Source organism: Tenrec ecaudatus, chromosome 2, assembly GCF_050624435.1.
Source record: "Tenrec ecaudatus isolate mTenEca1 chromosome 2, mTenEca1.hap1, whole genome shotgun sequence".
Lineage (NCBI taxonomy): Eukaryota > Metazoa > Chordata > Mammalia > Afrosoricida > Tenrecidae > Tenrec > Tenrec ecaudatus.
Genome location: NC_134531.1, coordinates 277,157,240 through 277,184,831, shown reverse-complemented (window position 1 = coordinate 277,184,831; position 27,592 = coordinate 277,157,240). Strand labels below are relative to the sequence as shown.

Sequence of the window (27,592 nt, the reverse complement as noted above, 5' to 3'; positions counted from 1 at the left end):
CAACAGAAAAGTGGGTGAAGCGAGAAGATCGGCAGTGTAAGACATGACAAAATAATAATAATGAATAAGTTATCAAGGGTTTTTAAGTGAGGGGGCTTGGGGAGGGAGGGGAAAAATGAGTAGCTGATACCAAGGGCTGAAGTAGAAAGCAAATGTTTTGGGAACGATGATGGCAACAAATGTACAAATGTGCTCGTGGCAATGGATGTATATATGGATTATTATAAGAGTTATATGAGCCCCAATAAAATGATTTAAAAATAAACAAACAAACTTTTACCAGGCTCTATGCAAACAGAGACGATTGAGAAGTAATGCTTCTCTGTGCTCTAGAATTGCAATTGACTTGATGATGGTACACAGCCTGACAATCTAATTCTGAAAATCGGCCATGGATTAGACAGTCTGATCCCCAGTTGTTATGGGGATGGCGTGGGGGATCACCATGAATTGGGGTATCAGTAGATGGTGGAAGGCCACTTCCCCCTAGCTAATAATAATAATATACATAATGGTGGTAATAGGATCATTGCATTTTGTGACTTTGCTGATGAGAGTGAGAAACTAGATTGCCCTATGAAAGGGTATGCTTTTGAAAAAGATGACCCCTTTTTATAAGGTATGTTTTTGTTTGTGAAATGGAGCTTGGCAAGCGTCAATCATTATGTTTATGTTTTCAGATGGCTAGTCCCATTAGAAACACTTTGTTAAGTCAATCTCAACTCCTGATGGTCCGGCAGGACTTTGTAGAACTGCCTCACCTTCCCGCCTTTCCAAGGGAAACAGACTGCCATGGTTTTCTCCATAGAAGCAGCTGGTGTCCTGGGCTTAAACGTCTTACTGACCTACCACTTAGCAGTGGAGTGCTTTTACCACTAGATCTCCAGGGCTCAGTATATCGCTGAACCCACTGCCATGAATTTGATTCTGACTCATAGCAACCCTGTGTAGGGTTTCTGAGACTGAATCTTTATGGGAGCAGACAACCATATCTTTCTCTTGCCAGCCTTTATAGACACAGAAAATGTGACCAATGATTTAATAATAGACTGCCAGACTTTCAAGAAATTATCAGAAGACCAGTTGATTAAGGTAACCCCTGTGATGCCATGAAGGGTTTATTGGGTAATAAATAATTCATTCTAAAACACCCTGACCTGGATTTAGTCCTGAAACTACCGTGAACTTATTGAAAGACCTTGGTAAAATCAGTCCATCTCTCTGAGCCTTTGTTTCTTTAACTGTAAATTGAGAAGACACTTATTTTCTAAAAATAATGAAATGAAATAATGTCTAAGATTTAGCACAATGCCTCTTATCTAATATGAATAAATTTCCATCCAGTCAATATAAGTTAATCATAATAATTGGGAACAAACCCACCAAATAGCCATATTGCACTTTATAAAGATATGTCTTTTATTTATTAAAATAATTTTATTGGGGGTTCGTACAACTCTTATCACAATCTATACATATATCCATTGTGTCAAGCACATTTGTACATTTGTTGCTGTCCTTATTTTTAAAATATTTTCTTTCTACTGGAGCAATTGGTATCAGCTCCTCATTTTCCCTCTCTCCCCCACCCTCCCTCCTTCATGAACCCTTGATAATTTATAAATTATTATTATTTTGTCATGTCCTACACTGTCCAATGTCTCCTTTCACCCACTTTTCTGTTGTTCACCCCCTGGGAGGTGATTATATGTTGATCACTGTGATCTAGTCTCCCTTTCTCCCCCTACTTTCCCCTTCCCCTCCTGGTATCGCTACTCTCATTATTGATTCTGAAGGGTTTATCTGTCCTGGATTCCCTGTGATTCCAATGCTTATTTGTACTCGTGTACAAATAAGAGCTGTAGGCAAGTTGTATATTTCATTGGTGCTATACTGTACCCTGACTGGCTCATCTCTTTCTTGTGACCCTTCTGTCCAGTTGTCTACAGATGGGCTTTGGGTCTCCACTCCATGCTCCTCCTCATTCACGTTGATTTTTTGTTCTGGGTCTTTGATGCCTGATACCTGATCCCACCAACACCTCATGATCACACAGACTGGCGTGCTTCTTCCATGTGGACTTTGTTGCATCTCAGCTAGATGGTTACTTGTTTATCTTTAAGCCTTTAAGACCCCAGATGCTATATCTTTTGATAGCCAGGCACCATCAGCTTTCTTCACCACATTTGCTATGCACCCTCTGACTTCAGCAATCATGTTGGGAGGCTGAGCATAATGGAATGCCGAATTATTAGAACAAAGGTTTCTTGCATTGAGGGAGTACTTGAGCCAAGGCCCAATGTCCATCTGCTACCTTAATACCTAACATATAAATATATGTGCATAGATCTATTTCCCAATAATCATATATAAATATATTTGCATATATACATGCCCGTATTTAAACCTCTATAAATTCCTTTTGCATCCTAGTTCTTTCCTCTCTTTCTTTTTACTTTCCCATCGTCCCACTATTATGTTCAGTCTTCATTCAGGTTTCAGTAATTCCTCTTGGTTGCATTGCTCTATATCAAGCCCTACCAGGCATCCTATGCCTTCCTTGCCATCGATTTTAGATCCCTTGTTTTCCCTTGCCCCTGGGTTTGTTAGCACCTACTTCCTTTTGACCACCTCCCCCTCTTCCCTCTTCCCTCTGAACCATAGGTCCAGTTGTTTTCTCTTCCGATTATTTATCCTGCCTATATAAAATGATCAAGTCAAAATGATCTACCAACTATTAAAAATGCAAAACATAGAATTATTTATATTTATAGCATTTATTCATAAATGCATTGAGAATTCTTTATATGTATAATGTATGTTTATGTACCTTGCATAACCACATCGGTCCATATTGCACAACACAACACAATTAGCTATGTACATTTTTGTCATGACCTGAGTTTACTCTGATGACTTGCACTGAATGGAAGGAGCCAGGGACGCATAGTCCAGACAGTTGCTGCTGACAGCCAGCCTCAAACACACTTCCAAATGATCATCAGTCATGGTGTAACGGTACTTGGACTCAATGATCTTTGTGTGGGAAAAGGCTGACTCACATAAATAAGTAGAGTCAAATAATGCAGTCAAGGAGGTAGCACATTTTCTCATGTTTGGGTACTTTCCCTCTGCAAGTAAATTCAAGAACTGTTCATGTGCTCTGGACTTCAGCTGAATGTCGGCTTGGAGTGTCAAAATCTCCCATTCCATATGAAAGTGAGATGTTTTTGTCTTCTTACTTGGTCCAGCAGTGCCCATCTTAATATCGTTTCTTACATTGAAGAGAAAAAAATACAAGATCGAAAAATTGGTGATATCTTAGCTTGTCAGTTTTGCTGCACTTAGGGCAGTTGTTTGTGTATGCGTTTGACACCTAAGATTGCATCTGATTGGCTGCACTGTATTATCAGTTAAGTGACGGGATTGATGATAGGCTTACATCTATTTTTTTAATGCTATGCAATCTACCTATACTACATTTGCAATCAACTAGTAGATCGTGATTGACGTATTGTGCACCTCTGATCTAGATAGACATGCAGAGACAATAATAAACACAAAAACAAGGCAGAGCAAAATACGTAACAGAAAACCCAAACAAAAAAACAGGATATGTCTTTTAACAAGATTATTGCACCTGTTGGGGTTTAAGAAATATACCCCATGTAGCTATGATTCTGTGTGCTTCACGTAAAGCACGAAGAAGCACTTGCCAAGCACCTTTCACATGATAGGTGCTCAAGAAACACCTAGGTAATACTAAGATATCCAATTGGCTACAATGTAGAGGATGATTCTGTTAATAGTTTAAAATGTATAAAACAGTGCAAACATTTAAATTACGAGAGAGTAAAACTTACAGTCTAATACCATGATCCCACACCCAAGTTGGATCTTTAGAACTTTACGAATACAATTACCATATATATTCGTGTATATGCCGAGCTTTTCAGCACAAAAAACTGGGGTTCGGCTTCTACACGGGTCAGTGGTAGTATTAATAATGCTACGGATGGCAGTAAAGAGTGCGCTTTGTATGAAAATGACAGCAGTGATGGTGATGACGGCGATCTCAGTGAGGACAGCATCTATGATGACCTCACCAGCTGAAGCTCTGCGTTGGGATACGGATGGTGATGAGGAATCCAGTTTTGAAGGATTTTAACTCTTGACATTTTAGCTTGGTTGCTGATTGAGCTCAGGGAATAGTACTCTGAAGGTGTCATTGTTGATACCTTATTGTTTTTGTTGAACCTATTTTCCACTTACTGTGCTGGTTTACTAATATTAAATGACTTGTTGTCCTTTTATTTATGTTTTTTATTTTATATATATTTAAATATATTACCCCACTGATGTCTCAATTTTTAGTAATTTTATTTTCATTTGTTTTGATTATTGAAACTCACCAATAGCTTCTGCATCTTCCACCCTAGGCTTATACTTGAGTCAATCAGTTTTTCTGGTTTCCCAGGTAATAATTAAGTACTTCAGCTTATACTCGGGTCGGCTTATATTCAAGAATATATGGTACACAGATCAGCTTGAAAGCCTACTTTTTATTTATTTATTTTTAATTTTGTGCTTTTAGCGAAGCTAGGTTCTCATTTGAAATGTCTATATAACTTGTTTAGTGACGGATGTTGCTGTTTATAAGTGTATCAAAATTCTCTTTGTATTCTGATTGTTCTCTTTCCATTATTCTAGTTCACCTTTCCCTTCTCCTCTTTGCTTTAGGGCAGGGTTTCCCAAATGGCTGATCCCGCCCCTGAGGGGTGCCGGTAAGATACAGCGGGGCTGCAAATGCAGATCCTTTACAGTTTATCATAGATTGTGGGTTACAGTACAAAGGTTTTCATTGCCAAGGGGACACAGCGTAGTTTTTATTTTCTGAAATGGTGGGAGAGGGGCAGCGCAGTAGGCGTATCCATTTTCCAATTTATGCTTTGTAGTAAATGTTAACCTTTTGATCGCCTAGAAATAGTTTTTTTTTTAATTTTCTTTTTTTATTTATTTTATTTTATTTTTTTTAACAATTTATTGGGGCTCATACAATTCTTTTCACAGTTCATACATATACATACATCAATTGTATAAAGCACATCTGTACAGTCTTTGCCTAATCATTTTTTTCTCTTTTCTTCTTTTTCATTTTATTAGGGACTCATACAACTCTTATCACCATCCATACATTCCCTGCCCCAATCATTCTCAAGGCATTTGCTCTCCACTTAAGCCCCTTGCATCAGGTCCTCTTTTTTTTTCCCCCTCCCTCCCCATTCCCTCCTCCCTCATGTGCCCTTGGTAATTTATACATCGTTATTTTGTCATATCTTGCCCTAACCGGAGTCTCCCTTCCCCCCTTCTCTGCTGTCCCTCTCCCAGGGAAGAGGTCACATGTGGATCCTTGTAATCAGTTCCCCCTTTCCAACCCACTCACCCTCCACTCTCCCAGCATCGTCCCTCACACCCTTGGTCCTGAAGGTATCATCCACCCTGTACCAGTGTACAGCCTCTGCCCTATCCAGGCCTGCAAGGTACAATTCGGATCATGGTAGTGGAGACCCAAGGCCCAAGTGTCGGCCAATGGAGATCCCCTCATAGAGGGGTTTAGGAGAGGAGATGGGTTAATTAGGGTGTGAGGTAGTATCGATGAAGAACACAGCTTTCCCCCAGATCCTGGATGCTTCCTCCCCCCAACTACCATGATCCGAATTCTACCTTGCAGGGCTGGATAGGACAGAGAAATAGTTTTTATAGGAGACCCTTGTACGTGTGGCAGTGCCCTTTATTTTGTGTGCATTATTCCCTCAAGATGATCTGGGAAGAGTTTCACTTCAGGGTTTGAAGAATGTCTCGGTGGTGCAGTGGTTCAGTGCTCAGCTGCTAACCGAAAGTCAGTTGTTCATACTCACTAGCCATTCCATGGGAGAAAGAGGTGTGGTTTGGTCCCCATAAAGATCGCAGCCTTGGAAACTCTGCAGCTCCTCTACTTGGAATTGTAAGGTCGCTCACTTTGGTTTGGAATTAACTACAACAACAGCTTTGCACTTTTGATCAGGAAAATGATCTCAGGGAATTCTCTGGCCCCACTCGTCCAGCTAGTCCGGTTTGTTTGCTTTTGAGTGTGCATCCCCCACTCCCCCCATTTTTCTGCCTATTGTATCTGGCACCATCTGCTTTAATCCTGATCAGAGCCGTAGGTGGTAGCAGGGAGACATCTAGTCGAGGTCTGGTCTCAGTGTAGATGCTGCCCTTGAGGTGCTGTGGTTTTGTCCCTACTCCCTTTCCCATCCCCAGCCACTCTCTTTAATTTGGTGTCACATGCATTTCCCTAAATAATATATTGTTTAAGTTTATAAAAATCATACTATTCTTGGTGGGTGGGGGGTGGGTAAGATAAAAAAATTGTAACTATTCTGTATGTAGTCAGTCATCTGAGATTTGCTTCTTTTTTATAATGGGCTTTATTTTAGAGCATTTACGGTTTAAGAAAAATTGTGCAGAAAGTGCAGAGTTATTTTATTCCCTTCTGCTTTCTGTACTCCAAAAAAACCAAACTCACTGCCACTGAGTTGATGCTGACTCATTGCAACTCCCATAGACAGGTTAGAACTGCCCCCAGTGAGTGGCTGAGACTGCAACTTACCGGAGTAGAAAGTCTCATCTTTCTCCCTCAGAGAGGCTGGTGGTTTCAAACTGTAGACCTAGCGCTTAGCAGCCCCACTGGTAACCACTAAGCTACCAGGGCCCTTTTTGTATATTCTTTATCTTATTATTACTGGCATTTATATAGTGAATTTACTAAAATTGATGAACCAACAGTGATATATTATCAGTAACTAAAATCTGTGATTTACATGTGATTTACTGTTTGTGTTGTATCGTCCTGGGGAGTTTGAGAAATGCATAATGCAATACTGCGCCCCCCCCCCCCCATGCCCCAGTATATTATCATACACGTTTCACTGCTCTGTGCTTCATCACCTGTTCGTACCTCTCTTTCTCTGGAACCCATGGCAACCACGGATGTTTTTACTCTATCTATCTATCCCTATCGATCTATTTATTTATCTCTCCCACACCCCCAAATTATCACACAGAGTGGCTTCTTTTATTTTTTCTCTCCATGTGTTTTGATAGCTTAGTAATTCATTTCTTATTGTGACTGAATAATCATTCTGTGGACCTACCACCGTTTAATCAGTCACCTACTAAAAAAATGTGGTTGCTTCTTATATAGGGCACTTATGTATAATGTTATAAGTCTTTTTGTGGATCAGTGATTTAAACTCATTTGTATAAGTACTTCCAAAACCCAGACGTTACACCCTGCCATCCAGGCCACTCAAACTCACAGCTACCTCACTGGACGAAGGAGAGCTGCCTCTTCGGTTTCCAAGGCTGGGAATCTCTATGGCAGCAGAAAACTCCATTTTTTTCCCTGCAAAGCGGAACCCCTTGCATAACCCCTGTTGCCACCAGCCCCTCGCTACTATGCCACCAGGGTTTCTTGTGCAAATGAGATCGTTTGGTAAACCTATGTTTAGAATTTTTATTTCAGCATACATTTTAAATTATGTGCATAGTTCATTTTCACAACTCAATATTTCATGTGTGAGTATATTTCTTGGTGGTGCAACTCTAGGTTAGTGGGACTTTTGCTTATTGTGTTTATTCATTTCGGATATATCTATTGATGTATCTGGAAGTTGCTAACAGGCAGTGTGTATTTACGTATTATAAGCACTGCTGATTCCAGTCTTGTTTGACAAGTGTCCTGGGGCACACATGGCAGACTTTATCGAGGATAGACACCTAACAGTAAGAAAATAAAAGAATATTCATTTATGTAAAATAATGCTAAATTGTTTACCAGTTACTATAAAAACTTGGAATTTCTATTTCTTTTTCTTCCCCCCCCCCTTTGTCCAATGTATTGAGTGCAAAATAGCATTTCATGGTAGTCTTAATTTGCTTTTCCTCAACTGCTGATGAAGTTGAACATCTTTTCAGGTGGATATTTATCATTGGTATTTTCTTTCATGAAAGTCTTGCCTTTTGACCCTTTTATGTGGTCTACTTTGGCTCCTCCCCCCCTCCCTAGAAGACTGAGCATTCTAATTACCTCTTTTAAAAAGTTTATTTATTCACTGTTCTATATAGCAAAATTAATGTCAAAAGCACCTTCTATATGCAGACACACTCACACATAATCTGGGTGTATTTGTTGATGGTTCTTTCTCCTAAATATCAGGTTACACAGCATTTAATAATATAAAACAGATTGGACCTTAGTTATTAAGTATTAAATATTGAATAATAGCCTATTACCTTAGTAATTAAATATTGAAAATACTGTGGACTTCCATGAGAACAAACAAATGTCTTGAAATAAGTACAGCCAGGAATGCTCCTTCACAGCTAGCATGGCAAGATTGTGTCTTATGTACTTGAGACAGACATGTTACCAGGAAGGACAGGTCATTGGAAAAGACATCATGCGTGATAAAGTATGGGTGCCACAGGACTGGGCAGTGTTTCCTTGTGTTGGATGTGGGGTTACTAGGCATTGGAGCTGCCTGGATGGCACCTAACAACAATACCCTCATGGTAATGAAATACTTAATAATATTCCTTACAGTTTCATTTACTAACGATTAACACAGTATTTGGGCTGACCATTTGTTCAAATATGCAGCTTGATGATTGGGAATTATTAAGTTATTCTTTCTTAAGTTTTTATTAAGGTTAGGAATTATAAAATTTGTGAAGTGGGGGGGAAAAAAGCAAACAAATCACAAAATATATTCAAATGGATTCTAACTCTGTCAGTTAGTATAAATTGTCATAGCTGGTTTACCAAAACTAAACCTATTTGAAATTGGCCTCTTTCAGGAAGATGCACAGACAAACGAGTGAAGGATAAACCGTTGAGACATAGCTCCCCTGGTAGGGCGTCCTCTTGTTCACCCATGTGTTCTGACCAATGGTGATAGGGACATGTCTGGTGCCTGCCTGCCTGTGTGCTGACTTATGTCTGCATCATGTGAGAATGGCCCAGCTGTAAGATTGCCACTGTCCACATATTTTATTTTTAAAAAGGCATTGCCAACGGAACATCTTTGGACCTTGTTTTAAAGACTTTCTGAACCATGACTTGCAGACTACAGAGTGGGCTGTAACCTACGGCCATCAACATTACTGTTCAAGAAATTATATTTAATGTTCATCCTAAGATATATTTGCTAGGCTCCCTCTCTCTTATTTAAAAGACCATTAAAGTACACATTTTTACAGTAATTTTGAATTGGAAAATTACAAGGAAAATATTTTAAGTATAAAACAGTAATACGGAGAACTTTTTTTCCTTGAACCATTTGACTTAATGTCTCATCATGTCTAAATAAATGAGTGTATATTTCCCACAGTTAGAGGCAAGGGCATTCTCCCATAAACCACAGTAAAACTATCAGAGGCAGGAATCGCATTAGTACCTCCATCTCATTCACATTCACAGAGCATCCCCATAACGTCCTCTCTAGCAAAGGGATCCAGTTGAGCATGGTGCCTTACATTTTACTTGCCATGTCTCCTTCCTCTCCTTCTGCCTTCAGTCTTTGCGTAGCTCTTGAGACCTCACCACTTCTTCAGTTCATTCAGGCCAGCTATTTGGTAGAGCGACTCCTTGTTTTGTTTGCTTGTGAGCAGATGCAGGCCACGAGTAGTTGGCAGGAGTATCGCAGAAGTGATGCCATGTCTTCTCTGAGTACCCTTCGGACATTATCACAATTAATTTCATTTTGACCCATTACTATTGATAGTCACTTGGACTGCTTGATTAAAATGTTATCTTCTGGCTCCCTTATTATGAAATTACCCATCTTCCCTCTGTAACGAATATTAATACAATGTTGTGAAACCACGTAAATATTCATTTCCTCACCCAACATCCATTTGTTTAAGTAATCTGTTTATGTCAGCATGATCCCATGAGTTTATAGTTCATCCTATGGGTTTTTAGTTACTACTATCAATATTTTGATACTAGTCCCACTGATTTGATCAGTAGGGTTCTCTTAAAGTTGGCATTTGTAACCTTTCAGCATGTTCTATCACTCTTGGATCATACTGAAACCTGCAATTTCATTCTGATATTGTTGAATCATGTTTCTCTCCCTCTCCTTTATTTGTACCTCGATTCCTAGCAGTGAGACACAGACCTGCCAGTATCCTTAATGTGTTGTACTGTATCTGTCTCCCTGTATGTAGTTAATCGGCCATCTCCATTGCCCTCTTTTCCCCCATTTGATTTGGTGTTTGGAGCCCCTTCTCTGGAAGCCTTCCACACCCATGGCACTCTCACATTGCACTGGAGAGGGGCTGCTCAGGCGTGAAACCCAGCGCTGGGTCCCTTCTGTGTTTTGGTGCTGTCCTTAGCCTGCTAACCGCATACCACCTTTCCCCGGGAACCTTTCTCCTGTTGCTTAGATGGTGATTCCTCCACTGCTTTGGCCTTGCCATGCCCTGTACTCCACCATCAACTCTCATCTCATCCTGCTCAGCTCTGGCACTGCACATCAAGGCAAGTCCCCTCTTTGCCTTGCCCATTCCAAAGCATGAGATACACACAAATACTTGGATGCCAGATCTTTGTTGGCATTGTGTTATGGTTCACCTTTTCCTTTTTCATTTATTGTTTGATAATGATGAGGTTTTCAAAAATTCATTTTAGGTTATTAGTTTAATGCTTCATAGTTAACCCTTTATATGTTGAGGTAGTTGGTTTATTGTGCCAGCCTGGCCGATAAACGCACGTGAGATTAATGGAAGGGCAGAGAGATAAATGGCTCAGTGAGCCTCGCCTTTTTTGTCTCTTGTTCTTTGATCATTGGACCAGTGTGCGGCTGCCTTGCTTGTTCTGTACCTCAATTTGCGAGCTACACTACCTGTGGGCCTAACCTGTGGATTGTGTCGCTGTAATTTGAGGTTCCTTCAAGACCTGCTTCACCACACAATTGGAATTTACATCTCTTGAGCTGGGGACTAATTGTTGGTGACCTGACTGAAAGAGTAAAGAATATTATGAATGTGAAGGTCTTGGGACAATGTTTGCCATGTACTCACGACCCATAAGCAGTAGTTAGTGTTACTTGGGAAGGCTCTTACCATTTTGGGACTTGGGGGAAGAATGGTAGCTGTGAAGGTAATTTTTTTCTTTTAAGGAATATCAGTAGATACTGATCAGCACAGTTCCTAATATTCCTTTGAAAATTTTTACTTTTGTTTTTTTCAAGAGTTGGGAGTTTTCTTCCCTGGGGTAGGTTTCTTCTCATCTAAGTGCCTAAGTCTGAAAGATAGTATTTTGAAATTCTATCAGTTGGGCCTTTTGACTAATTTGTATGCCTTTTTTTAAAGTAAAAATTGTAGTTATCATTTCTTAAATATGGGTATGAGTCTTCCTTGTTCCAAATGAAAACAAAAAGTGGCTTGTTGGTTTTGTGTTTTTTTTCTCCTTCTTCTCCAAAAAGGAAATAATAACACAATTCAATTCTCCTTGAACTTCAGTAGTTTTGTAGGTACTATTGAAGGAACAAGGCAGGGCTGACTTGGGTATAGCTTCAGAAGTTAGGGTCTAGGACTTTAGGAAATTCCCATAGTCTTAGCTATATTCTAAAGGAGTGATTATTTTTTAGTTCCCATATCTCTTTTGGTACCTTTTAGCTATAAATGTCTGGAGAAAGTGGTGGTTCTCTCTACTCTTAGAATTCCCATCAGAATTTTGTCCAGGCTCAATTTCTGGCACGTCACCTACGCAGTAGTGCTGCTAGGGATCAGCTTCCCCACTATAAAATGGGGTACTCTGTCCCCTGCTCATTTCACGTATGAGTAGATCAAGTGAGGTCATGTCCATGAGGCACTTTTCAACGAGTAAAGCACTTAGCTTGCTTAATGATTATTCCAGTTCATCTTGTCAGACCTGCCCCTTTCTCACAACTGGTTGCTGGCAGGGATGGCACACGGGCCCAGAACTCTGTTAATGTGCCATCTCTTGGGAGTGCTTGTTTTGTACTTGCATTAGGGAGTGGGCGGTTTTATGTTGCTCTTGTCTTCATCCCTTAATTTGTTTTGCTTATTAGAAAAAAAATAGTTCAGACTTACTTTAGAGAAATTAGAAAATGAGTTGGCAAAAATTAAAAATCATCCTAAATTGAGAAATAATTACTCCTTTTATTTTTGTTATCATTTTAACAAAAATTATGTTGGATGTAATACTTTTAATCATGTAGTCCATAGCAGCAATAAAATGGTTAACAATTTATATTTACGTCGCGCTTTAAAATTATATAATAATTGGCTGTCTGATACACCATAATTTATAAATAACAAGTGTTTCAAAAAATTTACATTTAATGACTTTTTTCTGCTGGATATAATATTTATAATAAAACTTCTGTGGCTACATACTTGTGTATATCCTTGATGTTTCTAACCAAGTATTGGCTTTCACAAATAAAACTGCTTTGAAAATTCTTGTGTAACTCTCCATATGGACATAAACATTTGGTGTTTCCAAATTTGAGGCCAGAAATTTTATATGGTTTGTTTTATGAAATTGAGAAGTTTCGTAAGAAAGAAATCATAAGTACTTTTTTTCCCTTCTGTTTTTAACTTTTCATCTTTGAAATATATCCTTGGAAAAAATCTAGAATTTTATATGGAATTTAACTAAATTAATTTGGCGATAATATGCTTAAGAAATTTGAAATTACCATGAGTTAATAACCACTGTCAACCCTTTTCACACTTTGGTTTATCGAGGCATCTTATTTTGTCAAGTAAATGTATTCTTTAGAGACCAAGACTCTCTGCTTCCATTCAGTGGACTAATTTAGTATTCATCATAAATAATTTCTATTTCCCAGCCAAATGACTACTTCTGCATTGAGTTTGAGCAAGAAAAGATACTGGGATAAGCTTTCAGAATTTCACAATAGATATTCCAGGATCTAGTTTGGACCAGATGTCAAGCTATCTGTTTCCTCCTCTTCAGGTGGCCACAGGACTAAATGGAGTACCGGGGAATCTGAAGACTCTAGATGACATCAGAGCTACTTCTCAACAACCTTCTCAGATTCCTTTCTCAGAAAGCAGAGGCTCAGGCCTTGGAGACAGACGGTGAGAATAGTTTTCCTAAGTTCTTAAGGCTTTATCCTTGTGACTTGAATATATTTCAAACCAGTCTTCCTGTTATAAGTTAGCTTGTCATTAATCACCAGATGTTTATTTTGTACTTTATCTATGCAAATTATTTCATTAGGCGATGTGGTAAAGTTAGAAAAATGAATAAGATACAATCCTGCAGTTAAAGTATTTACCAGAAAGAATACATATGGATTAATAAATGTAATCAAACTGTAGAAATTGGCTAATTGATGCACACACAAAAAAAAGACTTGAAAAGTATTCTTGAGAACTCAAGGCCTAGATTACTTCTAGAGGGTGGGATTACAAAAAAACCCCAAAAACCTCCCAGCCATTGAATCAAGAGTCACAAGAGGCTAGGGTAGAACTGCCTCCCTGCCCGTGTGATTTTCCGAGACTGTAACCCTTTACCGGAATGAAAAGCCCATCTGTCTCCTGCAGGTGAAATCAGAAAGCCCCAAAATAAAGTGACACTTACATTGATGATACCTAATTTATGTTTGCCAAAATTTGGTAAACTGTACAGAGTTAATACAGATCTGAAGTAAGCGGAGTTCGGATAAAAAGTAAGCCGTGTTGAGGAAAAATAGAGATGTGTTTGGCTATTATGGTTTATTAACTATAACTCAATATTTTTAAAATGATATAAAATGATTACTTCTTAGAAGGCAAATAATATGGTATCTTTCTGAGAAATGCTAAAAGGTGAGCAGTAAAACAGAGACATCAGCGGTTAATTCTCCTTGGATTAATATACTCTTGCTTTTACTAAAGCCACCGCTTAAATTAATTTGACTTGTCTTTCGCTCTTGGACTGTATGCTACTCATTACTGGAGAGAAACATTCTAAGTACACTAGAAAAATAGTGACTGATTATTTTTGGTAATTTGTTGTGGAAAGTTAACTTTTAATTAGCCAACTGAAGACTATTGAGAAGCGAATAGCAAATAGAACCTCCTAAAATGCAGTGTTTTAATTGACTGTGATGTTGGAAAAAGCAGATTTAGCAACTTTGAGCTAAATTTATACTCTACCGGTAGACAATACTGTTATGATTGTGCAAGTCTACTCGTACTAATAGTACAATATTAGTAATTCCTTGTGCTTCACAGTTCTATTTGGAGTCACAATTCTTACCCCCAAACCTCGTGATGATCTTTTTCTATTAATCCATCCCAATTAAAATCTTGTCTTTTTTGTAATTATTGTAAAAATATTTAAGACAGTATTATATTTATTGAGTGAAAAGACAGAGAAAGGTTGCTGGTAATGTTTTGATTTGTACGCATTCTTCACGCAGTCTTGCATAGCTATTATTTGTATTTCTAAATTGGGATTTAAATACTAAGGGTTTGGAGGGATTTTTGTAAATGCTGAATGTTTTTATTTTGGTATATGTTAGTGACTATTGAATAGTATAAATTTTGATATTTCATAGGTCAGAACACAGTTGATATTGAACTGTATTCCTCAACTTGAGATTTTTTTAATAAAACTGAACTCACTTACATCAAGTTCTTTCTGATTCATAGTGACTATATAGGACAAGGTAAAACTGCCCTTGTGGGTTTCTGAGACTAACTCTTTTAATCATAGTGGCTGGTGTCTTTGAACTGCTCACCATAAGGTTAGTAAGCCCAATGAGTAACCACTGCAAAACCAGGGTTTCTTGCAGGTTTAGTCGAGTTAAAATCATAACTATGCATAATTGTATGCCTCTCCCTAATGGAATCATTAATTTATTTTAGGTAGTTTTTTGTTTCACCAAGTAACCAGAATAGTGAACAACTACTTAGAGCAGTTGAATATATAAATTATAGCTAGGCAGCTGGTAGATATACCTATGAGTAATAAGCTGTTCACGAAGCATGATCAAATTTAGATTTTTATTTCAGGTAAACAAAAAAAGGAAAGTAAAAAAAGAAAATACAATAAGTAAGTTTAAAAGCACATAAAAATGACTAATAGTAACTTTTAAACTTGTTAGTGACTTAATCCAGATTTCCATTGCTCATATATTCTCCCTTATATATGAAATGCATTCACCCCATTAAGTAATTGCAGACTTTATTATATTTTACATAATTTTATATGCTTTCTGTATTACATTCATTCTCAATATAGCTGATTCGTTTATCTGGCTAAAATTGGCAATACAAAAACAGTGACTACACTACTTTGGATAGACTTAGATAATAATCAATTAGCTTATGCACTAAACACTTCATTTTTTACTAAGTAGAGTTTTTATTTTATCTTAGTTCTTTCACTGGAGGTGGGGAGGAGTCCTTCTCTGTACATTTCCACCCTATTTTATTAAATTTCTGGTGACAATTTCAACAGATGTTTTAAGAGTTAAACTTGAAATGTTAGATAAATAAATATAAAGTGATATTTCTTTAAAGAGACAAACATATTAGTAAAGTGCTAGGTTGTAGAGGCTGCTATTCTACATTAGATGCCTTCCCAAACTTTATGAAAGAATCTCCAAAGTAATGTTGTACTCTGAGAAATACTTTGTCCGTAAAAAGAGTCTTGGACTGCAGAAAAAGTGAGCTTTTTCAGATCAATTCATATATGTGAAATGAGGAATGTTAGATGGGGTTAATTAAAATAAACTCAACCGGCCACCTCACGAATAGGTCCCAGGCTTTGTAAACAACCTCGCCGGTAAGTCTGATCCCTGGCTCAAAGGAAGCATTTTTAGAGTAAGACATTGTTTCCATCTTTCCCACAGCCAGGACCTTCCAGACCTTTGTCTCTCCCTGGAGCTCCTGGGTAGCCTAGCCTCCTTACTGGTGTCCCTGGCCCAGTCTCTCACACAATCCCCAGACAGGCTTCCTTCAAAACCACCAATTGCTCTGGAGGAGAAAGCCAGGATTTTCTACTCCTGTAAAGAGTTCTAGTCTCAGAAAGTCATAGGGGCTACCCTGTCTTATAGGGTCACTATGAGTTGGCATCAAGTCAATGGCAGTGATACTGGTTTTGATACTTTTAGGGTAAGGGCTCTGACGAATGCATAATGCCATGTGTCCATTGTGATGTCATACAGAATGGTCTCACTTCCGTGGCAGGCTTCAGAAGCGTGTGGAAAAGACCAGCATCTTTTCACTGAATTTTATTCATATTGCCCTGTGTTGTATATGTTCACCCTTCTTAACCGCTGCTAGAGTTTTGCTTTGGGGAACCATACAACACAGAGAGTTTTTAGACTGGCTTCTCTCACATCGCAGGATGCTTTTCAGATGCCAAACCCTCTGGCCGCTTCGTAGCACATTCCTTTTTGCTCTGGAGCCTACCACAATGTATCTCTTCACCAGTGACATCTAGTTGCTTCCAGTTTGGGGAAATTATTAATAAAGTGGCCATAAAAATTATATACAAGTTTTTATGTAGTCATACATTTTTAATTCATCTAGGATCATGATTGCTGAATCACATGGCAAGACCATGATTAACTTTGTAAGAAAATGCCAGGCTATCTTCCAAAGTGGTTGTACTATTTTATAGTCTCACCAGCAATGAATGGGAGTTCCCGTAACTTCATTTTCTTGCCAGCATATGGTGTTGTTAGTGTTTAAGGCTTGAGCCTTTCCAAACCCAATGGTGTCATGGAAGATGTGGTTTTAATTTGTATTTTCCCTAAAAGCATAAGATGCTGGGTATCTTTATAAATGCTTATTTTCCATCTGTAGATCACGTTTGGTCTGAGGTATTACTTGGTTTATTTCTTAATTGGATTTTTAATTTTCATATTTTTAAATTTTAAGTGTTCTTTGTATATTTTGGATGTAAGTCCTTTATGAGATAAATGTTTGCAAATATTTTCTCCCAATGTATGACTGAAAATAATATTGATAACAGTGATTTTTTTCAGAACAGAACATTTTTAATTTTTGTAGAATAAACATACCAATTTATTTAGCTTTAAGTATTATACTATTTTTGATGTTATATCTGAAAAGTCATCACCCACTCAAGGTCACTTAGATTTTCTTGTGTTATGGGCTAACAATTTTAGGATTTGGCATCTTATATTTAGATCTGTGATCCATTTTAAGTTAAGTTTTGTGAATGATATAAACTGTGTGCGTAGATAATATAGTTTAATTGTGAGTGTCCAATTCTTTGGGTACCTTTGGTTGAAAAGAATATGCTCCAAGTTGAAGTGCCTTTGTTCCTTCTCCAAAGATCAGTTGGCTATATTTGTGGCTTTCTTTTTTCTGGGCTCGCTATTGTATTCCAATGTTCTGTTTATGCTTTCGTCAGCATCTCATCGTAATCAATATAGCTTTGTAATAAATCATCAGGTCAAGTAGGTAGTGTTTGTCCTATCCTTCTAATTCATAGTCCATTGATTATTCTGGGTTTTTATTTTGTATATAAGCTTTAGAACTAGTTTATTAATATTCAAAAATAACTAAGTGGGATTTTGATTGGGATTTAATACACTCATCAGTTTAAGAAGAAGTAAACTCCTGATTCTATTTGTCTTTCTATCCATGAACATGGGATATCTCTCCATTTATTTAAATCTCCTTTGAAGCTTTGTAGTTTTCTTCATATAGCTGGTTTATGAGTGTATAAATAGGCATTAATTCAGGGATTTACGCAAATTATTTCATTTCATCTGCATAAAAAATCCTTTTCTCCGTTCTCCTCTGGCCTTGGAAAACTTCTGCACAGAGAACACCCCTTGTCCGGCGTAGTTACATTTTACACGCTGCAACTGGAGAACGGCCCCGAACCCCTTTGCTGGGAGCTAATGTAGACATCATGTCATTGCGTAGTAGTTCAGTCACATCAAGCAGGATTGTACTATTGCTACCACAGTCAGGTTCAAAACAGAGAATAGATATTTGGAGGGGGGAGGAGGGTGCATGTAAAAAACGGTTTTATTTTTAAGATAACTTATTAACTCGTCTTTCAATAAATCTGCAGCAAGCTCGCAAACTACTCCCTACTAAATTATTCAAGACTTCCAAGAGTTTTTGTCAATGAGGGTCATATCAGTTGATATTTCTCATAATAAAAATTTTAATGAAGAAGACATTAAAGCATAAGAGCACACATGTACTTATTCCACTAGCCGTCAGTGCAATGATACATCATGTAATCTCTCTCTGCACAGCTCCCCTGTGCGCTCATGAGAGACGGGACAGAAGAAGATGACATTTCAGTCTTACGGAAAGCCCTTGTGCCCTTGTGCCCTTCCTGAATTGGTCATATGGGTTATACTTTGAGAATGCTGCCATACAGGGTTCACTGGCCTAATTGCCAACAGACAGTTTTGTATTTTATTTCAGTAATGTGACCCACATTTTCCCTTTTTAAAATTTATTTTTAAATCATTTTACTGGGGGCTCATACAACTCCTATCACAATCCATACATACATCAATTGTGTAAAGCACATTTGTACATTCGTTGCCCTCATCATTCTCAAAACATTTGCTCTCCACTTAAGCCCTTGATATCAGCTCCTCATTTTCCCTCTTCCTCCCCATTCCCCCCCCATGAACCCTTGATAATTTATAAATTATTATTTCATCATATCTTGCCTTGTCCGACGTCTCCCTTCACCCGCTTTTCTGTTGCCCATCCCCCAGGGAGGAAGTTATATGTAGATCCTTATAATCGGTTCCCCCTTTCCACCCCACTCTCCTTCTACCCTCCCCGTATCACATCGCCACTCTCACCACTGGTCCTGAAGGGATCATCTTTCCTGGATTCCCTGTGTTTCCAGTTCCTATCTGTACCAGTGTACATCCTGTGGTCTAGCCAGATTTGTCAGGTAGAATTGGGATCATGATAGTGGGGAGAGGAAGTATTTAAGAAGTAGAGGAAAGTTGTGTGTTTCATCATTGCTACACTGCACCCTGACTGGCTTGACTTCTCCCTGCGACCCTTCTGAAAGCGGGTGTCCAGTTGCCTACAGATAGGCTTTGGGTCCCCAATCTGTACCCCCCCTCATTCACAATAATAGGATTTTTTTGTTCTTTGATGCCTGATCCCTGATCCCTTCGAAACCTCATGGTCACACAGGCTGGTGTGCTTTACCTACCAATCTATTAATGTCTACACTTGGAATGTGCAGGGACTTACTACCAATGCCCATCAGCTTCGCAGCTATAAGATAGAGATGCCTACTCGAGGAGAAGTCATTTTATTTGTGGATACTTAGTAAAGTCATTCCTAGGTGTGCCCTGTCAGACCATGGTTTTCATGTGCTGACCTTTGTTGTGACTTGTTAACCTCCATATATTCTCTAAGGAAGCATCTCCTTACTCCAGAAGGTTTGGGTGTTGGGTTGTTTTCTGAATGCTTTCACTGAGTAATGTTTGCTGCCCTTGTGGGGTGGTAAGGAGTCTTTCCTTCAGAATCTTTCCTCCTTCTCCTCTCTGTGACCTTCCCCTCTACTTGCCTCAACCTGATCCCTGATCTGGCTCTCCGTTTCTGAGAGTACAGTCTGCTCTCTGGCAGTTATGTACTTGGCCCCAGTGACTCCTGCTCTTTTTCATTCCCTACCCTCTTGCCTTGGCTGATATTCTGTTAAATTCTTAGGGAGGTCTTAGCAGGACAGTGAGTCTCTAGAGTATTTGACGACTGTCTTTAAATACTGGGTCTTCCCTGAGAGTTCTGGGAACGCATTGTGTACCCAGCTGGACAGTGATACCAAGATGTCTCCTGGCTCAGACTCTAACTTCACTGACGGCTCAGTGCCACTTTGGCTCAAGTCTTCTGTGTGAAAGCCCCACCGTATGAGCTGGAATTGTGGGACTGGTTTTCATTATGCGTGGTAGTGTAGAAATACACAGCAGATAGAATTAGAAATTTTCTATTATTCTGTGCTGTAAATCATAAACACAAACTCCCTCCCTTCGAGTCGATTCTGACTCATAGCAACTTTATAGGACAGGTTAGGACTGCCCTGTGGGTGTCTGAGACTGTAACTCTCTTACAGGAGTAAAAATGCTTCTCCCATCACAATGGTTGGTGGTTTTGACCTGCTGATCTAGGCGGCCGTGACTCTATGTAAAACGAGTTAGGCACTCAATAAATGCTTGCTGAATTTTTGGTTTTGTTTTTTAGTCTTAGTGATGTTGATTAAACGCATTATAATTTTATCCCAGACATCTCCAGGGTCAAGGGTCTATGTGTAATCAGGAAAATACTTACCTGATGCTTAATGGAGATTGAGATTTGAAATGCACAACATTCAGATCCAGCAGACCTGACTGCCTCTTCTTTTGGAAACCTAAGAAGGTATTAGTTTCCTTTCAACTTTCTGCAGATCCTGTTAACGCACTGTTTGCACAATGAGGCATGGGTTTAGTAAAATAATATGGCGATTATTTTCATTTCATCTTTTAATGTAGTTCTTATTAAATATCTCATTTTTAGCACTGCTTACGTGATGCACACAGCGCAGTGAGAAGTACTCTGACCGGGCTTCATCCATTTCCAGGCGTTCTTTCTTTAACAACTTTCCTGTTCTCTTCCTCCTTTTCTTTGTACCAACTGGTCTACCTCCAGTCTTTCTGCCTCTACACCAGCAACCCCGCTTCTGTTTTTATTTTCATTTTTGTTCTCTAACATGAACTTACTCGTACTGTTCTCCTGCCAACCAGACAGAGAGGGCAGCTCCTTGGCATGGCCCTTGCTCCCAGTTGCCTTTTCAGCCTAATCTCCATTCATGTCAGACCATTGCCTTTCCTGGATCACACTGCTTGTCCCCGCCTTGGGGTGCTATTGATGTAGCCTAAAAGGTGTTGCCTTTCTCTTACCTGAGTTGCCCTTGCTCACGTTTCAGAACCATCCCTGACCACCATCTGCACACACGTACAAGCTTAAAACCTATTTACAACCTTCTCTGTGTCTAGCACACTGTATACATACTTCAGTGATTACATTTAGCGTAGTATGCGTTTTTATTTAGGCAGAAGTGCCTACCTGTGCTAGCTCCTTGCTAGATTATTCTACCTTCTTCCCATTCCATTAAGGGAAGTCAAATATATATAACCTACTTTGTATCCTATCGAACCATACTAAGCTCTGTACTTTACACTAAATACAACTATTCGTAGCACAACTTACATGGATGCCAAAATAACATCTTAGATGGAAATAATTGGTTATGAGTCACTACTACATTTTAAATACTCGTTTCTTATTCCACTGGAGTGTTGCGGGGAGAACTAGGACTATTTAACTTATTTTGTCATTCATAGGACTTAGCCTATGACATTGTTGGCTTCTGTGGGTTAACTCCTCATGCAGGGTATGCTCGTGTACAGCTGAATGATTGCTGCCTACTTTTGTGCTATTTCTATGAACAATTGCAGATTGGACCGAGTGGTTTATGGTTTCATTGGTTGAATTTTGGAAGTCGATCACTAGGCTTTTCTTTATTGATTTAGTTTTTATTGAAAGTTATGCTGAAGCCGGTTCAGCTTCATAGTGGTTCTTAGCTTCATACAAGTCTCCACTGACAGACCAGAGGTGACTGTGCATGAAGCGCATTGGCCTGCATTGACCCCGTCTCATCATGAGAGTTAAGGATGCTCACAGATTGCTGCTGCATGGGTTGCCCTGGCGTTGACTTTGACTTTCGGTGACCTTAGGAACTACAGAACAAAACTTTGCCCAGTCTTTTGGGCCATCTGCGGTTATTGTGCCAAGTTCAAGATGACTGATGATTTCATGATAAACCATAGTTCTGATTAAGTTAGTTTATATAGTTCTATTTTGACACTAATTTTTCTTTCTAAACCTGACCTACCACTTTTAAATTTTTAAATAAGCCTCCTGTGACTCTTCAGGTGGTTTTTGGAAGACTCATTCTGAGGTCTCGGTTTGGTGCCAGGTAATATTGAAACATAGACCAAGATCATTAGTTTTTGTTTACATTTAAGTTGTGAATATAAATTAGAAGTGAGTTTTAGAAGATAAAGTTTAATTTACGATTCATAAAAAATGTCACAAATGGCCACTGTAGATTAAAGGTGATTAATGTGGTAGATACAAATAGCCATTGTATGGTTTGTTACTTTGAATTTGTGTGTTTTTTTTTTTATATTTCAAAGTTTTCATGCACTCCTTTGTGGCAGAAAAGCAGCCGTCACCATCAGGATCTCCATTTTACACATAGGAAAACTGAGATTCATAGAGGTTAATAAATTCACTCTGATTGCCATCAAGCCAATTCTGACTTACAACTTCCCTACAGGACAGAATGGACCTGCCCCTGTGAGCTTCTTTGTGGAAGTAGTTCTCTTTTGGAGTGGCTGAAGGTTACAAGCTGCTGACCTTGCATAACTCATTATGCCACCAGGACTCTTTAAGTAATCAGTAATGGTGGACCCTCTATTGTTCTGTTTTGTGGAGACAACTCATTGACTAGTTGGACAAATTGATTCTACATTACCAGCATATGAAAAATACTGTTTCAGCAACTGAGCTGTGAAGATATATTTTACATTGCTTCCACTTCTTATACAGTAAGTTGTTTTGGTTAAGTCAATCTAGTGCCTTTAAAATGCTCTTGCTAAAGCTACTAGAGAAGCCCTGGCTGCATAGTGGTTATGTGTTGGACTGCCAACCATGAGGTGAGGAGTTCGAAACCACCACCTACTCCAGCTCCCACAGGGGCAATTCTCCTCTGTGCTGTAGGGTAGCCGTGAGTCAAAATGGACAAACTCCCTGGCAGGGAGTTTGAGTCTGACTCGATAGCTGCTAACACTTGAGGACATTGCCAGGGAGAAATCAGTCTGCTGACATTATTGGCTTCTCTTTTTCCACCCGCTCACTAAAAATGCTAAAACATAATAACCGAATGTGATTCTGTCTGATTTAAGCTGCTAAAAGTTTATTTTTAAAATGAAAATTCTAGCGATTAACATTGATGGAGCTATTCCCTAAGTCTTAAACTATGCCGCAAGTCTAAAAAATGCAAATAATACTTTGAGTTTTATGTTCCATACACTAAAAATGTCCTAGAAAACATTTGACCCAAATTTGTTAATAAGCGCAATTGGAAGCTTGTTTAGTTTTAAAAACCAACGCCCCCCTCCCCCCTTTGTGATTGCTTGTTTACATAATTTGTTATGAAAGAATGGTTCTAGGTAAACCATTTCTCCAGAATGATGGTGATTGGTTGGTGTTCTGCTTGGGAAGGGTTAAGAGGAGACACCATCCTGTCAAAAGACCTTGTTTTTAATTTTGCTTCTCAAGCTGGCTCAGATCCTGCTAAGAGCAGCCCAGATTAGTTCTGAAAACCTTTGAAGAGATTTAAGATGTCCTTCAGCCAGTTTGAAGGTTTTTGTCTTGCAAATCCAGTACAAGGGCGCCTGCAGGCATCTCGACCCTTGCTGTGCTGCTGATGCAGCTCAAGGTCACACTAACCCGCCCTGTGACATTCAACAACAAAAAATTATGCAGTGAAACCGCTTCAGCATTCAGCCAACCAACAACTTCCTTTGGTGTGGAACTGAGGAAGAAGTCTTTCTTTCTTTCTTTTTTTAGGGGGGTGGAGGGTGGGGTGGGGGGACTCCGTGAATTTTTGCTGTAGGAAATAATCCTGGATTTCTGGTGTGTGTGATGACAAGGTCATTTCTTAATTAGAACACATGTAAAGAACAAAGCTAAATGGCTTCAAAACAGCTTTGTAGTTGATGGAGAGGATTTAAATTATTTAAAGAGATAGTCACCCAAGTATGATAGAAGCTGAATTCTAAAGGCATTAACTCCTTCATGGCTTGCCGACGTGCCAACCGTTTCTTTGCTTTCCATGTGCTTGGCTGTATAAACTGAAGATATTTACACATGTCCATTTAAAACAGAATGAAGCACAATATATAAATCAGATTTTCAGATAAACTTTTCTTGGAAAAGCCTGTGCCCTACCCACCCATGGCATTTATCTTCTGGAAATTTTATCAAATAGTTTGACTTAAGAAGTAGGAATCCTAAATTCTTTCCCCTTGGCAACTGTGATTTATTTATAACGTGTTGAGAGGGTGAGTGAAGTGCTGCTTTATTGCCTCACTGTCTCTTCCTCACTTCGACCAATTTGTGATTTAGAATTCTAGTTGAGCAATTTAACTCCTGCTTCTTTGGAAATTATAGCACATCTCGTTCAGACCTGCACTTTTAGAGAGTTTGTATGGGAAGGCATGCTTATTTCTGAGGCAGAAAAATATATTTAGTTTAAAAATGGACTTTAAAAGTTGATTCTGAACATTTATGACCTTACATAGACAGTGAAGCCACATCTGTGAACACTTAGTTTTGCTGAGTGTCTCCTTGTGTGGCCTGCTTCCCTACTCGGTTTCTCCTCTGTCGCCTCTAAGTGCCGTCTACCAAATACTTGTCTACTGATTGGCTTGGTAGTGGTTCAAGCACTGGACTCCTAGCTGCAAGGTTGGTTGGTGAAACCCACCAGCTGCGATGAGTGAGAAAGAAAGACAGTCTTTTTCCATAAAGGTTTGCAACCTCGGAAAGCCTATGGGGCAAGCAGTTCTTTGCCCTCGAGGGTAGGGAGACATGTGGGGTGCGCACTTCCACTCTGTCCCCTCAGCTCCCTAGAAAGGAGAATCATCTTGGGTTTCGGCAGGGGTCTTGAGTGCATTGACTTTCTGTGCTTGAGGTTTAATGCATTTTGCACCAGCAGGATTAAAGCAGATTAATCTGAGAGTAATTTCATGGTTGATATTTTCTTTGTATGCTGTAGAATCATGCATTGTAGGTTTTTTTCTTTCTACTCAAAATCACATCGTGGGGAGAAATTTAGCTTCACTATTAGCATAACAGTCTTCTTAGAATTTGTACTTCTCTTGATATCTCAGAGTCCCATGTGATCTGGCTAAAGGAGAATCGAGGCCCATATTTGTAGATGGCAAGAGTACTGAAGTATATTACTTTATCTAATATTTTGGATTTTGTGGGTTTAAAAGGATAACATAATAGATTGTATAAGAGACATAATTTAGAATTGCCCTATTGTTTGCAAAGGATTTTCTTCCTGCTAAGCCATTTACTCTAGTTCATGAACAGAAAGAAGGTACACATTAAGACACCACGCTTTTAGGGTGGGCACTGCAAGGTCTTCAGGTTTGCAAAAAGGGAGTGACGAAAGGGAACCCTATGTGCCAGGAAGTGGATTGTGTGTGTCCCTGTATCTCTGTCCTTGCATAGAGCCTGGTATGCCCTGAATGTCACGTATGACCCAAGCTCACCTGCTAGTAATTTCTAATTTACTATCCTAATTCATCGATTTGTTATCACTAATTATTCTTCATTTACTTCTGTGTAGTTTCCAGTACCTAAAGGGTTGAAAGGTTGCTGTAATTGGCACCCGCAGCTGCTCTTTCTTTTGACAGGGGATAATTTTGCAGCCTATGCTTTGTGTGACAGCTGCCTAATTGGGCATTCTCCCCTTGTAGCAAGCCTGCCTCCTCCAGCCTCCCTGCTGACAAATGGTGGTGGATTATAGATGAGGACACACTGACCCATTCGACCTTGCTGAGACAGCGGGGAGGGGCCTCCTGCGACTTGAGGGAAGCTTTAGGTCATTTAAAGGACAAGGTCATGAGCCAGGTGGGGAAATGACATGATATCACATGACAGTGGCCTGATGACATGGTCATTGTGTCAAGGACGAATGCATAGTATTGATTAAACATTTTTGTATTATTTCACTGAGGTCCCTGGTGTTTCTTAATTGCACCTCTGGTATCTATTTTTATTTTGTTTTTAAGAGAAAGGAGGAGTGCAAACTAAAGCATACATATTTCAGGAGCGCAAAGACTCGCTGTTTACCTGGAGATAGCTCCAGAGCAGTTCCTTCTTAATTGTTTTGCTTAGTTTATGTGCCCCGTGACTCTCAGTACTTTCAAAGCATTGTTTGAAGTGAATGCAGGCAAATTCGAATCAGATAATGTGTGCTAAGGCGCATGTAACAGTTTCCGTCCTCATCCCGCTCAGTAGCTGACATGTGCTTCCTATTTTGAATAAAGGGAAGAGAGGCTGAATGAAAGTGGTTAATTGAAAAGAATATAAAAACTCAAAGAATGGGATCAAACTACAATATTACGGTACCATAATTATGAGGTATTAGAGAGATGTTTGTAAACTAAATTTTAAGGCTTAAAATTTTTTAAACAATAGTTTCGGGTTGTACCTTATTTGGAAAAAGTGCAAGTTATGTGGAAATCTATGGGACACCTTTTTTAGTATCAGTCATGCATGTGTTTTTTCGAGGAAGGGGACTTGGAACAGTGTACTTGTTAAGTTCAAAATCTTAAGGATGTGCTCCAAGTCCATTATCCCTTATGTTTAAAAGTATAAACCCATGGGAATTGTACTGGGTAGTTCAATTTAGAAAACAAAAACTCTTCAAAAGAGAAACGAAATCCGGCGCATTTTAATAGCAGTGAACATTTTTGGTGCAGACAGTACTTATGTCATGATTCCATTTCTGGAGAATACGAATTCTAGTTGGGTGCTGTTAGAGCTAAGCCCTTGGTTCAACAGGAGGTGATTTTATGTTCCTGGGGGGCAGGGGGCGAGGGGTGGGCAGTAGTGGTAAAGTCTGGTGAATTAGTTCACTGAAGTAGACACATCTCTGTGTTCATGGCATGCGCACGTGGTGGGTGCTGTGCTGTGCGTGTGTCTAGCTGCTCTCAAACCCTGACTCAAGCCTGGTGGAGGTTTCATCTGTGCCCTTGTACACGTATACTTGATTAGTAGTTGTGGTTATCTCAGCAGAAGACATACCGCCCTCCTCCTTGTGTTGGTCGCGACCCGGGCATTAGGGAGTCAAGGCAAAGGAGAAAGAAAAGAGATTTTACATTAGTATTCTATGAAAGCCTTCCTGTCTGCAGAACAAACTGATTGCTCCGCTGTACCTGTGCTTGGCACCACTGCTGTGAAAGGAAGGTAGGGTTGTAATCTGTTTTATTGTATTACATATCGTGACACTCCAGGAATATTTAGCATGCACTCTTTCTATGGCACATGTTGTAAGTCTAAGTAAAGAAAAAGGAAATCAATGAATGGAAAGTATGTGAGAGCAGGGGGCTACCGCTTTGTTTACTTCACTCCACGAGAGTTCATTCTAATAAGATAATTTTTCTGAAAGCTTCATTGGGAACATAACCTGATTGATAGCGAAACCTTATAAAGTATTCTGAGGCACAGATCTGCTTCCCTGCTTGAAATATATCAGGCAGAAATGAAATTCAAGCTAATGTAAGGTTTAAACCACAGATGAAGGGAAGAAGTCATGGAGGTGTTTATGGACATAATTAGTGAAGGCAATTATTTATAATTATTTTCAGAACATTTTAATGTTAAAGGCCTTACATAACATGGCTCAAAGCTA

The 27,592-nt window shown here is 39.1% G+C and overlaps 1 protein-coding gene across 5 annotated transcripts in view; it reads left to right on the top strand.

Moving 5' to 3' along the window:
- Nucleotides 1–27,592, top strand: part of NRIP1 (nuclear receptor interacting protein 1) — a 104,109-nt gene that overhangs the window by 31,184 nt on the left and 45,333 nt on the right. For 4 of the 5 annotated variants that reach the window (XM_075542459.1, XM_075542457.1, XM_075542460.1 and 1 more), the window contains one exon: nt 13,058–13,182. The gene's annotated coding sequence lies outside the window, so the exon portion shown is untranslated. Of the gene's footprint in view, nt 1–13,057; nt 13,183–20,342; nt 20,476–27,592 lie in introns of all 5 variants that reach the window. The other variant, XM_075542461.1, reaches the window with a different exon arrangement.